This window comes from Carettochelys insculpta, chromosome 17 (genome assembly GCF_033958435.1).
Source record: "Carettochelys insculpta isolate YL-2023 chromosome 17, ASM3395843v1, whole genome shotgun sequence".
NCBI lineage: Eukaryota > Metazoa > Chordata > Testudines > Carettochelyidae > Carettochelys > Carettochelys insculpta.
Genome location: NC_134153.1, coordinates 9,752,562 through 9,766,578, shown reverse-complemented (window position 1 = coordinate 9,766,578; position 14,017 = coordinate 9,752,562). Strand labels below are relative to the sequence as shown.

The 14,017-nt window shown below is 41.5% G+C and overlaps 1 protein-coding gene across 4 annotated transcripts in view; it reads left to right on the top strand.

Annotated features, from left to right (window-relative positions):
- The first annotated feature begins 337 nt into the window (after positions 1-337).
- The window catches only part of OSBPL2 (oxysterol binding protein like 2), a 65,278-nt gene continuing 51,598 nt past the window's right edge, over positions 338-14,017 (top strand). For 2 of the 4 annotated variants that reach the window (XM_075012178.1, XM_075012172.1), the window contains exons 1-3: positions 338-392; positions 1,785-1,924; positions 5,897-5,998. The gene's annotated coding sequence lies outside the window, so the exon portion shown is untranslated. Of the gene's footprint in view, positions 393-1,784; positions 1,925-4,506; positions 4,526-5,896; positions 5,999-14,017 lie in introns of those variants that run through there. The other 2 variants (XM_075012173.1, XM_075012174.1) reach the window with 2 other exon arrangements.

Below are 14,017 nucleotides of genomic sequence, written 5' to 3'. Positions count from 1 at the left end.
ATAGAGGCAATGATGTGGGAGTACACAGCTGTGACTGTAAAACACACATCCGGGCGGTAACACAAACCCCTTACGTATGGTACTTCCTACCAGTGCCTACCGGCAGCACGCCACCCTAGGCCAGCGTCCTTCTTCCTTATTTGCATAGACTCGCCCTTCCTGGAACGCTATTGGCCGGCCGGCTCGCCAGTGATGGGCGGGCATCTGAGCGCCGAGCCCGGCATACGATTAGCTTGTGTCCCGCCCCACGGGCGCTGATTGGGCAGTTTGGGACGGCTTTGGCTTGGCCCTGCTCGTCGGTTGGCGGCCTTCGTTGTCAGTCGACGAACGTGGGGGGCTGCACTTCCGCCTTGGTGTCAGCGGGTCTCGGCCCGGGGCCGCTGCGGGACCAGGTGAGGTAACTCGCCCGCGGTCTGTTCCCTCGGTGGGACACCCTCAGGCGGGGCTGCGGCCGGGGCACGAGTGGGGACCGGGGCTTCGGCGGTGGAGGTAGCGAAGGTTCCTCCTCGGGCAGGCGAGGCCCCGATCTGTGTTCCCTCAGCCCGGGGAAAAGACCCCCCCGCGTCGTCCGGCGCCTCGTCCCGGGGCCCGCCGCCTTGGCTGGGGCAGGGGGAGCAATCCGCTCCTGGAGCCAGCCGCGGCTCTGGTACTGGGATCCTCCGTCCTAGGTGGCGGGCGGGGACCCCCACCCTGGGACCTGCCGCCTCACGGTGGGCGCAGGAGGCGGGTGAGGGGGCTTCCTGCAAACTGAGCCCCCCCAGGAGCAGGGTGAGACCCACCATCCTAGCCGGGGCAGAGATGATGGAGGTGCCCCCAGTGAGACACCCTCTGAAGCCCCAAGTCAGACCTGCCGTCCTGGGATGGAGACCCCCAGACTGGGACCTGGTGGCCCCTTTAGCATCCCCAGGATGTGACGGATGAGGCACTGATCAATTTAATTTAGGCCACCTTTTACTGAAGACACATGGGTGGTAAAGACCCTGTAAGGTATGTTGAGGGCTAAGGGGAAAGATAGCAGGGTGCTGCTCTCCCTGGAGAGCTATCATTCAAGCGGGAGAAAGGGAACTAGTCTCCATACTCCAGCACGATAAGAGAGGTTGCATTCCCCTCCCTGGTACAAGGGGCTTCCTGTAGGTGTTTTTATTGATTACTCTCTCAGTTTCTCATGTATAATGAGTTCCATCTGCCTGAGCACCTAATATTAGATCTAAATCATGCAGCCACATTCTTTTGCCCCTAATTTACATTGCAGGTGCACTGAATCTTACTGTCATAGGGAGCAGTGTTTTTTGTTACCAATTATTCTTTAAACAGAGTTGGGAACAAGAAATGGCAGAAAGTGCTGAAGAATCTGTAGAGAGGAGAACAGCTGACTTGGTATGTTTAGTTTAGTCAGAGCAGAGTTCTTTTCCTGTCTGACACAGGGAAAATAAACGGCTATGCTCCTAAAATGTGCAGAAGTGGAGCTGGGTTTCAGCATGGTTTAGTAACATTGGGGTACAGATTATTTCCTGTTTGAAGTTATCTTTCCCTGCAGCCGCCACTCATAGCCCTTGTCACTGCACACCTCTTCATTCTATATTCTTTCAGATATCCACAGCATCCCCTTCTTGTAAAGTTTCTGAAAAGGACTAGGTAGCCTGGAAAATAATGTGTGTGTGGTGGTGGGAGGAGGAGATCATTTTTATAATTCTCACAGCAACTTATATGTCATGTTAATAAAAAAGTAAATATGTGACAATTTGTCTAATATGGGTTTTAATCATATATATCTATTCATTTAGCTTGTGAACTCCTTGAGGGCATGATCTGTGGTCCTGCAACACTTACAGGCCAGAACTTGAAAATTGTGTGCCTTGAAGCACATCTGATTTTGCATGTACCTATGTTGAGCTTCCAGCGCCACCAATGAACATCTGCAAATGTATGTTCAACGTTAATAGATATTTACTTTCAACCCTTGTGAATTTTCATTAGTTAAATCATGTTTTGTTTAAAACTTCAAGTAGTAGGAATGAAGGGGAGATTGATTTGTCATGTGTTTATGATCAGCGTATTGTGTCATCTTTTCCCCATCTGTCTCACTAACATACGTCTCCTTTTCTTCAACGTTGTCTACACAGCCAAGGAAAATGTTTCAGGCATACTGACTGCATGAATGGTTGTTTATTTTACTGATCCATGTAAAAGCTGAGCACATCTACACTGTGGCCTTCACACTGACATTTGGGGACAGTCATATGCATCACATCTTACAGTCATTCTGAAAGTACTGAAACTCCACAGGGCACTTTTTGGAAGTAGGCATTTTAGGCAGCCTCTAACTTTGAGACATTGTGTTGTGGGATAGTTCTACGAGAACTGGCTGAAGTAGCACTGAAACACAAGACACTGCAAGCTGCTGTTTCTTACAGAGTCTTTTCATTTAGTTTTTATTTTCATTTAGACAGAGCTTTCGTCAAAATAATTATTCATTTGTGGCATGATTCTCTGTAATGGTCTAATAGGAAATGTTTTAACCTTTGTATCTTCTTGTTCAGTTAAAGCAAAAGGAACATTTTTAAAAGTTGAATGTTGAATGAAAGTGTGCAGAACATAATAGACAGTTAATCTGGGAACACCATGCATTATTCTCTGGGCTGTGTAATGAGGAGACATTGACTCGTAGTTGCCTTCTGACCTGAGGGAAGTTTCAGGGAAGTTGCCCATCAGCACGCCTCAGTTGACTTCAGAGGGTAATCTGATGATGATTTCTGATGAGAAAATATTAAAACAGCTGCTCTCAATACATACCATATGCATTTCATGAAGCAGAAGATATGTGTTTTTTCCCAACTTAATTTCTTGAATGTGCCAATGCGGTTTCAGAAACTGATCATGGAAATTAAAGGCACAAAACAGCAGTTAGATTACAGGTACCATTCCCAGGAATATTTGAATTACAGTTCTTATTCTGTAGTAATTTATTCTAGATTAGACTCCTAAAATTAGGGTTACTATATTGACCTTTCAAAAAAAACACTCTCTCTCAGGGGTGTTATCTATATCAGTTGTATTAATGTAGTATATGTATTTGACGTGACTTGATTTAAACCCTTGTACTCTGAGCAGAGCATAGGTCATCTACAAGTCTCCTTCATTTCACTCTGTCTTGGGAGAAAACTTCTAGCTGACTCCAGGAGTACCCCAGTTGTCCTTCAGTCTCAGTAGATCTTCACTTTGTCCAAGGTCTTCCTCTTGCATTTTCCTTGCAGATTCCGTTTGAGAGTTTGACAGACTATGCTGGATGATGGTTTTCTGAGACTGTGGCATAGCCATTCCCACTTTTCTCTCTTGATCTGAACGTCAGATGATTCGTGTCCTGCTTTTGCCATTTGATGTGAAGGATGTAGCTCAGGCATTTGTTTATGAATGTCTGATTTGAAGACCTTTTAGTACACCAGGTCTTACATCCATAGGAGAACACACTCTTCACATTTGTGTTGAAGAGTTGGAGTTCTGTCTGTACAGATATTATTTGTGAACTCCATGGGTATGTCTACACTTTGTAAAAACTTTGAAATGGCCATGCTAATGGCCAAATCAGAGAATACTAATGAGGCGCTGAAATGCATATTCAGTGCTTCATTAGCATGCCGGTGGTGCCGTGGTTCACTCTTGTGCGGCTCGTCTACACGCAGGTCCTTTTCGAAAGGACCTAACCAACATCGAAATCCCCTTATTCCTATGAGCTCATTTCAGTGCCTCATTAGTATTCTTTGATTTGGCCATTAACATGGCCATTTCAAAGTTTTTCCTAAGTGTAGATGCAACCCATATGGGACAAAGAGTCTTGAAAAACAGCTGTTGCTTTCTCTATTCTGGCATTGATCTCCTTGTCTGTTTCTCTATCTCTGCCCATAATACTTCCCAAGTAGGTGAACTGTTCCACATCTTCCAGGTCATCCTCTTCCAGTGTGATTGATGTTGGTATTGTTGGACTGGTTGGTCCTCATTGTTTTGGTCTTTTCCTTGTTAATGCTCTGTCCAGTCACTGAGGCAGATTTATCTAGTGTTGCATTCTTTTCTTCCATGCATTCGTATTGGTGTGAAGGGAGAACGACATAGTCAGCAAAAAATCAGAAAAGCCATTGCTCACCTGAAAAGCGAAAAAGCACTTGGTCAAGGCAAAATCCCTGCAGAAGCAATCAAGGGAGGTAGTGAGACATCAGTCAACATGCTGTATAATCTGTTTGAGAAAATTTGGGATGCTGAGGAGACCCCACAAGACTGGAAACATGGCTACCTTATCAAGCTTCTAAAGAAAGGAAATTTGAAGCAATGCAAGAACTGAAGGGGCATCACATTTCTGTCTATTCTTGAGAAATGTTCAATAGGATTCTCTTGGAGAGAATGAAGACAGAAATTGACGGACAGCTCAGAGAAGAATAGGCCTCTCTGGGTCATTGAGACATACAAGTCACCTCACCATGACAAGGAATGGGCTATGGGGTGGACTATATAAACCATAACACATTAATAAAATGTGAGTTGGTAGATACTGATACAGATACACTCCTTCACAGCACTGTCCTTTTTTTTTTTTTTTTTTTTTAAATGTGGTAATCCTACTAAAATAGGTGAAGGGTGAGAGACTTGATACCAATCCAAAAGCTTAAGTACGTGTAGTACTGTCTCCACTGTTTAATATTGTGGCCATTCATTTTCATTGTTAGACACTTATACTTATTTTCATAGTTTCATACTTAAGAAGAATCACCATGTTTTCAGTAGTTTTTCCACGGTGATGAAAAATAATTTCTTATCTTAGCTGGGAACTTTTATAAATACAACTATACTGCTACTCTTTTCTGTTTTTTAATGAATGTATATATGTGTACTACATACTCATAAAACTAAATACAGACTGAGCCTCCCAATATCTTTCATTTTAATGTCTCAAAGCACACCTTTTTGGCTTTAAAATACTGTATCATATTTGAGTAATTTTGTGTAGATCAAAAATATTTGCTATGCATTTAACTACTTGAAATAAAGATTTACACATAAGTACTCTGAAGTTTTAAGTGAATAACTTATTTGCTTTAGCCTTGTCAGGGAATTTGCCCTTGAACATTCTAGTGCTACATCAGACTCCTTATTTAAGACTTCCTCTTACATGGCAATATTCTTTTCTTCTCCTTCAGTTGATATTGACTTTGACACCTGAGTTATTAAAATACCTCTTGAAAAGAAGTTTCTCCTCTGGATACTTAGAAAATAGTGTGTCACAAATTCTCAGTATGTTAGTTTACAGTTCTTTTTTGCCAGAATATGTGGTAAGTATGCTTAGCAATCTGCCTTACATTTGTAATTCAGAGAATCCAAGATTTTTGCTAAATTAAATGGCGTGATGATACGCTTTACACAGGAGCTTCCTCATGCAAACGAAAGAAATGTGGATTCTAAGCAGTGGGAGAACTGGTAAACTTGCTAGTAGGTAGAGTTTATTGAAAGATGCAGTATTTTAAACACTTGCGTACAGCATAATGTATGAGAATTGATAGTATGAAATTCTACTTTCATTTACAAACACATTTTCTTTAAAATCTTCTAGCTTGTATTGCTGTGAGTTCTGCAATATAGAATTTTGCACTCATTTTTTTAAATAATTCACTCCCAGAAAGAAAGAGCAAGGAGAGAATATTTTTTCTTTGTATGCTAAAAGATTCAATTTAGCAAATTATGTTAAGACACTAAACAGTTGTGTGTCAAATGGGATTTAATATTGGCCTTAGGCTGTTAAAAATACTCTGAGCCAGCTGTAAAAAACTAATGCCTTAATTTTCAGGAATGAGAATAAACTGAGTTTATTTTAAAATATTTTTAATCATGCTTTATTTTCCTTGTATTTTAGAAAATAAATTCCTGGCCTTGGCGAATTCTGCAAATATTTCAATATATTTTACTGTGTACAAGCATTTCCTTTTATCATCTGTTATAATTACTTCAATAGAAGGTAAGAGCACTACTAATTCCAAAGTTGCCTAATAATCTTGTGGTGTTAGCAAGCTTACTTTTTATACTAAATTTTTGTGGGCAGAAGATCGTTTTCACCCAGAAAATGTACATCAGTTTGCATGCCTCCACTTTGTTGTGTTTTGTCGACACAGCAGTCACATGCAAATGTGGCTAAAGGTGCATACAGTTGCAGAAATGGACAATCCCTTCTAAATTTTGCTCTTTCCATATTCGTATTATCAGTATTATAAACCTGGGAGTCAAAGTGTCAGATATGTAACATCTTTGTTGTTGGTAATTGTGTTGCTAATTCACTAGTACTGGTGAAGATGTTTGTACTGAAAGAAGAATTTTTTGTTTTGAAGAATGTGATTTCCTTTTGAAAGCTTTTTCTAAGCTTTTGCTAGAAATTTTCAGAAACCAAGTGTTAAACAATTGTTTACAGTAAAACAAGTGAAAACGTGTAGAGATACAAATGAAGCTGCAATACATTTCTTAATGTCTGAGGGTTAGAGACGTTATTGCAAAGTGGACTAATAGCAGGATTGACTTTTTATTAGGCTTTAATTATAAATAGAAATAGATATCCTAGGTTAAGAAGTTAAACTTCCTTAGTACTTTAATTCCTGAAGACCACAAATATGTTTGTAAGACTGATTCTCATTTACTTAAACATTGGTGCTATGAGTATTTCTTTGGTAGAGATGGCATCATAGCAGAAACTCTTATTTTATTAATCTTCAGTAATTTCTCATGACGAAGCCCTTAATAAGTAGTCTGTAGGACTGTTTGCAGATTTTAATGCTAAACTATTGCGTTCTCTCCCAGTAACTGATGTGTATAGAAGCATGATTTTTATTGGTAGCACTTTCCAATATGTTGAAAAGTTGTTGGAGTTGTAACAGCAGATTTTTTTTGGTCTTGTGACACTTCAAAAGTAGTTCTCCATGGAAATGGCTGACAGTGAGGTATCTCATACAGAATAAATGCATACATCTGAAGATGAATAGTGGCATCATGCTTGATGAGATGCTTCTGAGTACTAACACCTATAAATAACCTAAACCTGTAACTCCTTTTACTGTTCTGTGTTGTTTTCTGTCTTTCTGTTATGTACAGTAAATATTTCGGTAATCTTTAAACTTTAATGGTCAAGTAATGGCATTGGGCACAAAATGTTAATTATACTTAGGCATGGTACTATGCTAGAAAAATATGAGAACAAATGGGTATTTTTGCTTTTCTCTTTCACTGAACATGCTAGAGTGAATGGTATGAAAAAGGTCAGAATTCGAAACCATCCAGCTGATTATTTTCCTGTTGCTAAGAGCTTAGTATTCTTGTGGGCTTGCAGTATGGTGCTTACATACTGCAGCAAAATAGGTGGGTAATCTTGCTATTATACCTCATGTACTAATTGTTTAATGTTCTTCTGGTTAGGATAAAAAAAGTTTTTTTTTTTTGTTTTTTTTTTAATAAATGTTCTTTATAAACAAATTATCCACAAAATTACCATTATAAAAATACTTTGTCGTGGATTATTTTTTTAACAGACATGTAATTGTATGACTCTTTATTAGAGAGTTTTAGCTGACGTGGAGGAGGGGGTAAGCAAACTTGGAATGATGGAGTTTAGTACATTTTGATGCATTTAACATTTTATGGTGTTGTGTGTTTCAGAACATCTTAAAGGAGGGACTCAGATACAAGACTAGTAAAGGCATCTAAATCTAGGGCAGATTTGTAGTGAGGTGCCTTTTTTCAATCCTTTACAACACTAAGCATTGAGACTGAACATCAGCTATGGGCTATGTCTGTACTAGAGAGTTTTGTAGATCAAATTCACAGAGCATGTAGACACACAATGCATTTTGTTGTCAGAAACTGTCTACAAAAGAGCTGTGTAGATGCTCTGTGGGGCCCTTTATTCAACAGAGCAGATCGAAAGATCAGTCCACTTTTATGTGTAGACAAGATCTGTTGACAGAAGTTTTGTTGGAACATCTCTTTTCAGCAGTAACATCTATAGACACGTGCTTCTGGTGTAGACTTAGCCATGGTCTCTACCAGTCAGCACTGAATCACACTGACGACACAATGGGTATGATGGTGTAATTTTCAGTGCCACTGGCTGAACTTTGTTACTTGCTTCCATCTCTATTTACAGCAGTCCAGCTTTTTTCACAGTTAGTGAATTAATTCTATTTCTGTTTTTAAACAACTATTTTGAGGAAAAGACTCTGTTCAAGGCCCATTTCAGGCTATAGGGTATTGTTACAGTTAAGAATATGATTTAGTTACTGAAGTCACAGATTTCGTGACTTTACCAGACCTCTGTGACTTCTTCAGCCATCAGCTGCTGTGGCTGTGGCTGTGGCTGTGGCTGTGTACCCCTGCACCTGAAGCCAAAGCTGGAGCAGGGGGACTGCATCCCCACCTCCCAACTGACCATGGAGCTTGGATGGCTCCAGCTGCTGTTCTTTCCCTCACACCTCCTGTCCTCAAGGTATTTTTAGTAAAAGTCACAGAGAGATGATTTTTTTTTTTTGCTTACTGTCTGCAACCTGTTTGTGACTTGTACTAAAAAAAACTTGTGACAATTAAATATAGACTTACTTTTGAAAAAGTCTCCTATTATTTAAATCCCTTTGATGAGGTGGGAGTGGGAGGAACACCTTGTATAACAGTGCCAGCCATATTTCTGGTGTTTCCTAAATAGCCTCTCTTCGGAGGGGAAGGGAAGTATGAATGCTTTCATAAGTAGGGGAGTCAGACAAGAACTAGAGCTAGACCATGCAAAGCTTTCAAGATAAAGATCGTGGTCTCTATTTATTGCTTTTTAAGGAACAAATGAAAATTTCTTGCTCTAAAGGTTATGTGGGGAGTAATTTGGCTATGGAATACAGATGTTGCAAGACTTTCCTAGGCATTTACTTTTAACTGAGGAATTGCTTGATTTGTGACAGGATGGAGCAAATTTAAATTACAAGTTTTGTCAGTGGAACTGGGAAGAAATGATATCACATTGAGGTGCGCTACTGCCAGAGTAGGGAAATTATTTGTTAATGTGACTTGCGAGCAGCTCCAAGATAATGGTACATGCATTAGTCTTGTTCTAATGGAATATACTAGCCACCTCTCATTGTACTATTAGCCTCTTAGCAACAGTTGTCTCCCAAAGGTTGATGAGCAAGATAATTTCTTCTAGGAACCAATAAAGGGCAATGAAATTTTACAAATCAGTGAAGAGATGTGTTTTTTATTGTTTCTGTTTACAGGTTCAGTGATAAGGGCTTGGTTTCTCTGTCTCACTGCCCTCAGTGTAGCACTGTATACCTTGAAAATGATGTTCACCATGGCCTTGTGAATATAAAAAACAAAGTAATTTTATGGGCTTTACCATTTATTGGGAAGGGCGTTGAAAGTAAGTGGGTAACTCTGCCAAGAGCTGGCTGAGCTGTGGCAAGAGCCAGCAGGGAGCTATTTAGAGAGCTGTCAGGGACCCAGGTTGCAATAGGACAGAACCTGTAGTAAATTTTGTTACTTTAACCCCTGCCATAAATGATGTTAAAACTAGCATAATCCCAAAGCAGTTTGACTTCAGATGGATTTACGTGGCAAAAGAGTAAATGTAAGGTTCAGAAGCAGGAGGGCTGCAATGTCTTTTGATGAAGTATTACTGAAGAAGGTCTCCATGCCTAGCAGAGGAAATTTTTGTCTTTTGTATGGAAAGGGCAACATTTACAAACTGATAGGAAGGTTGAAAGTCATTTTTAGGGTTTCAGGGGATGAAGAAGTGCATCTTTACTAGACCTTCTGGAAATGGAAGAAGTGAGGCAATGTGTTTTATGGTTTGAAGGTCTCACCTTTTGCACTGTGGTGAATCCTTGGTTCTCCCTTTTGGGCTTTAAGTGTATGTTGTTTCCATGTAACATCCTAACATAATTAGTGATTGTCTGCTATCTTTAGTAGTGCAAGAAACTAGGCAGTTTGATAGTGAGATCGTCTATGAAATGCTTGCCCATAGCATCTGTCATGTGTCTTCTGGTTGAAGATGGATGCAGAAGAGCTTCTTCAACTGTTCAGAATTGTTGGTGGGGCTTAGTGAGTGTGAGGTGGTTGAACAAGGTTATTCTGGAGCTTTTGGTTAGCAGGAGCTTTCTTACTCTTGTGTAGCATGATGATTTCTTGGCCTATGGTTGGTGAAAGGATGTTTGCAAGGAGAATTGGTACTCATAGAGTCCTAGGGCTGGAAGGGGCCTTAGGAGGTCGTCAAGTCCAGCCCTCTGCCTAAAGCCTAACTAAACCCTAAACCCTAACTAAATCGTCCCAGCCAGGACATTATCAAGCCGGGACTTAAAAACCTCTAGGGGTGGAGATTCCACCACCTCTCTAGGTAATGCATTCCAGTGCTTCACCACTCTTCTGGTGAAATTGTTTTTCCTAATATCCAACCTACATCTCACCCTATGAAACTTTACATCATCGTTCCTTGTTCTGCCGTTCACCACTAGAAAGAACACCGTCTGTCCATCCCCTTTAAAGCCCCCCACCTTCAGGAAGTTGAAGGCTGCACTCAAATCGCCCTTCACTCCTCTGCAAACTAAATAAGCCCAGATCCTTCAGGATCTCTTCATAGGTCATATGCTTTAGCTAATCATTTTTCTTGCCCTCCACTGAACCTGCTGCAATGCATCCACATCCTTTCTGTACTGGGGGCCCCCAGAACTGGATGCAATACTCCAGATACGGCCTCACCAGTGCCATATAAAGGGGGATAGTAACTTCTCTAGATCTGCTAGAAAAGCTCCTCTTAATGCAGCCCAATATGTCATTAGCCTTCTTGGCTACAAGAGCACGTTGTTGACTCATCCAGCTTCTCATCTACTGTAATTCCCAGGTCCTTTTCTGCTATACTGCTACTTAACCAGTCAGTCCGCAGCCTGTAGCAATAATTGGGATTCTTCATTCCCAAGTGCAGGATTCTGCACTTGTCCCTGTTGAACTCCATCAGATTCCTTTTGGCCCAATCCTTCAGTTTATTTAGGACACTCTGGACCCTAGCTCTACCCTCCAACATATCTACTTGTCCCCCTAGCTAAGTGTCATCTACAGATTTCCTGAGGGTGCAATCCATCCCCTCATACAGATCATTAATAAAGATGTTGAACAATACTGGCCTTAGAACTGATCCTTGGGGCCTTCCACTTGAGACCGACTGCCAAACAGACATTGAAGCATTGATCACTACCTGTTGGGCCCAACCATCTAGCCAGCCTTCTATCCATCTTACAGTCCATTCATCCAATCCATACTTCGTTAACTTATGGCCAAGAATATTGTGGGAGACTGTTAAAAGCTTTGCTAAAGTCAAGCTATATCACATCTACTGACTTTCCCATGTCCATAGAGCTAGTTACCTCATCATAGAGGTTAATCAGATTGGTCAGGCATGACTTGCCCTTGGTGAATCCATGTTGTTTACTCTTGCTTACTTGCCCCTCTTCCAAGTGCTTCAAAATGGATTCCTTGAGGATCCCTACCATGATTTTCCCAGGGACCTAGGTAGGGCTGATCGATCTATAGTTCCCTGGATTGTCTGTATTTCCACGATGGGTACTATATTTGCGTTGTCCATTTATCTGGGACCTCTCCCAATCTCCTCAAGTTTTCAAAGATAATGGCCAAAGGCTCTGCAATGACATCTACCAATTCCCTCAGTACCCTTGGATGCATTAAATTTGGACTTGTGGATTTGTGTGTCTAGGTTTTCTAAATTGCTTAATGCAGTTGTCTGGGAGCTGGCCTTGTCTGGGAAGACAGAGGCAAAAAAAGCATTGAATACTTCAGTGTTTCCTATGTCATTTGTCACCAGGGTACCTTCTTCATCCAGTAATGGCCCCACACCCTTCCTGATCTACTTCTTGTTGTTAACATGTCTGTAAAACACCTTCTTGTTACTCTTCATATCCCTTGCTAGCTGCAGTTCCAATTGTGCTTTCACCTTCCTGATTACTCCCCTGCATTTTCCAGCAATAGATTTATACTCCTCCTTAGTCATCTGTCAAAGTTTCCACTTGTTATACGCATCCTTTTAGAGTTTAAGCCTACCAAGGATTTCCCTGGTAAGCCAAGCTGGTTGCCTACCATATTTGCTTTTCTTACTGTGAATCTGGATGGTTTGTTCCTGTGCCTTCAATAAGGCTTCTTTAAAATACTGCCAGTTCTCCTGACCCCCTTTTCCCTTCATATTAGCTTCCCAGGGGATCCTGCCCATTAGTTCTCTGAGGGAGTCGAAGTCTGCTCTTCTGAAATCAAGGGTCTGTATTTTACTGCTCACCTTCCTTCCTTGTTTTCAGGATTCTGAAATCCACCATCTCATGATCGCTGCAGCTCAGGTTGCCACCCACTTCTACTTCTCCTACTAGTTGTTCTTCGTTTGTGAGCAGCAGGTCAAGCTGCACATGGTCCCTGGTCAGTTCCTTCAGCACTTGTACCAAGAAGTTATCTCCAACATTCTCCAAAACTTCCTGGATTATGTGTGTGCTGTTATATTGATCTCTGGGTGATTAAAGTCTCCCATGAGAACCAGGGCCTGAGATTTGGAAGCTTCTCTTTGTTGTCTGAAGAAATACTCATCTCCCTCATCTACCTGATCTGGTGGTCTATAGCAGACAACAACCACAACATCACCTCTGTTGCTTCTCCCTCGAGCTTAACCAAAAGACTCTCAACTGGCTTTTCTCCCTCCATATACAGGAGCTCTGAACAATCATGCTGCTCTCGTATATACAGTGCTTCTCTTCCTCCTTTTTTTCCCTGCCTTTTTTTTCTAAACAATTTATACCCTTCCATGGCAGTGCTCCAGTTATACGAGTCATCCCACCAAGTCTCTGTTATTCCAGTCACCTCATGCTCCTTTGACTGTGCCAGGGCCTCTAATGCCTCCTGTTTGTACACAAATGCAAGAAGCCTGGGAAACAAGCACCTTAGATAACTAGTTGATTGGCCTACTTTCTCCTTTTGAATTGGGGCTCCTCCTTTGTTGCACCTTTCTCCTTTACCACTTACCTCAGGGCTTGTGTCACCATCCCCTGATGAACCTAGTTTAAAGCCCTCCTCGGCAGGTTTGCAAGCCTGCCCTCAAAGATGCTCTTCCCTCTCTTCATTAGGTGGATCCCATCTCTTCCTAGCAATGCTTGTTCCCAAAGCAGAATCCCATGGTGGAAGAAACGAGAGCCCTCTCTCTGACATGAGCTGTGCAACCATGCATTTACTTCCACTATTCAATGATCCCTACCTGGACACATTCCTTCAACAGGGAGGATGGATGAAAATGCCACTTGTGCTCCATATTACTTGATCTTTTTTCCCAGAGTTACATCATTTGCGGTGATCTGCTCAAGGTCGTTCTTTGCAGTTTCATTAGTTTCTATATGGATATCTAATTTACATGGATGGTAGTGTGTATATTTGCAGGTATATTTGGCTGATGTGTTTATAAGCCAAAATTTCAGAGAAGAGTTAGCAGTGTCGTTATCACCCATCACATCAAACATTCTAGAGATGAGATGATCATGAACTAAATTACCAGTTTAATAACATGCACTATATGCATGGCACTGAAAAATGACGGCCTGGAAGCACCTAATCAAAAAACATAACAAATTGGGTTTAAGATTAAATTTTAATAGAAACAAATGTAGCATTCAGAAAAGATTAAAAATGGCAGACACACATTTCTGCTGGGTGTGATTCAAACCAGTGCTTAGCAACCTTGGTCACACTTCAGCACTCGTTATAGTTTCATGGCACACCCAATATATATAAACCAATCCCCTCCACTTCCCCCAGAACCAGACACCCCACCAGCTCCCTGCTGTTACCCAGTCCCCCACCCCTCCTCCAGAACCATGCACCCCCAGACCGCCTTCCCCCAACTCGATGCCAGCGACTCACCAGAACCGCTGTGTACTTCTCCCACCAAGAGGTGGAGTACATGCGCAGAGCGGCGGAC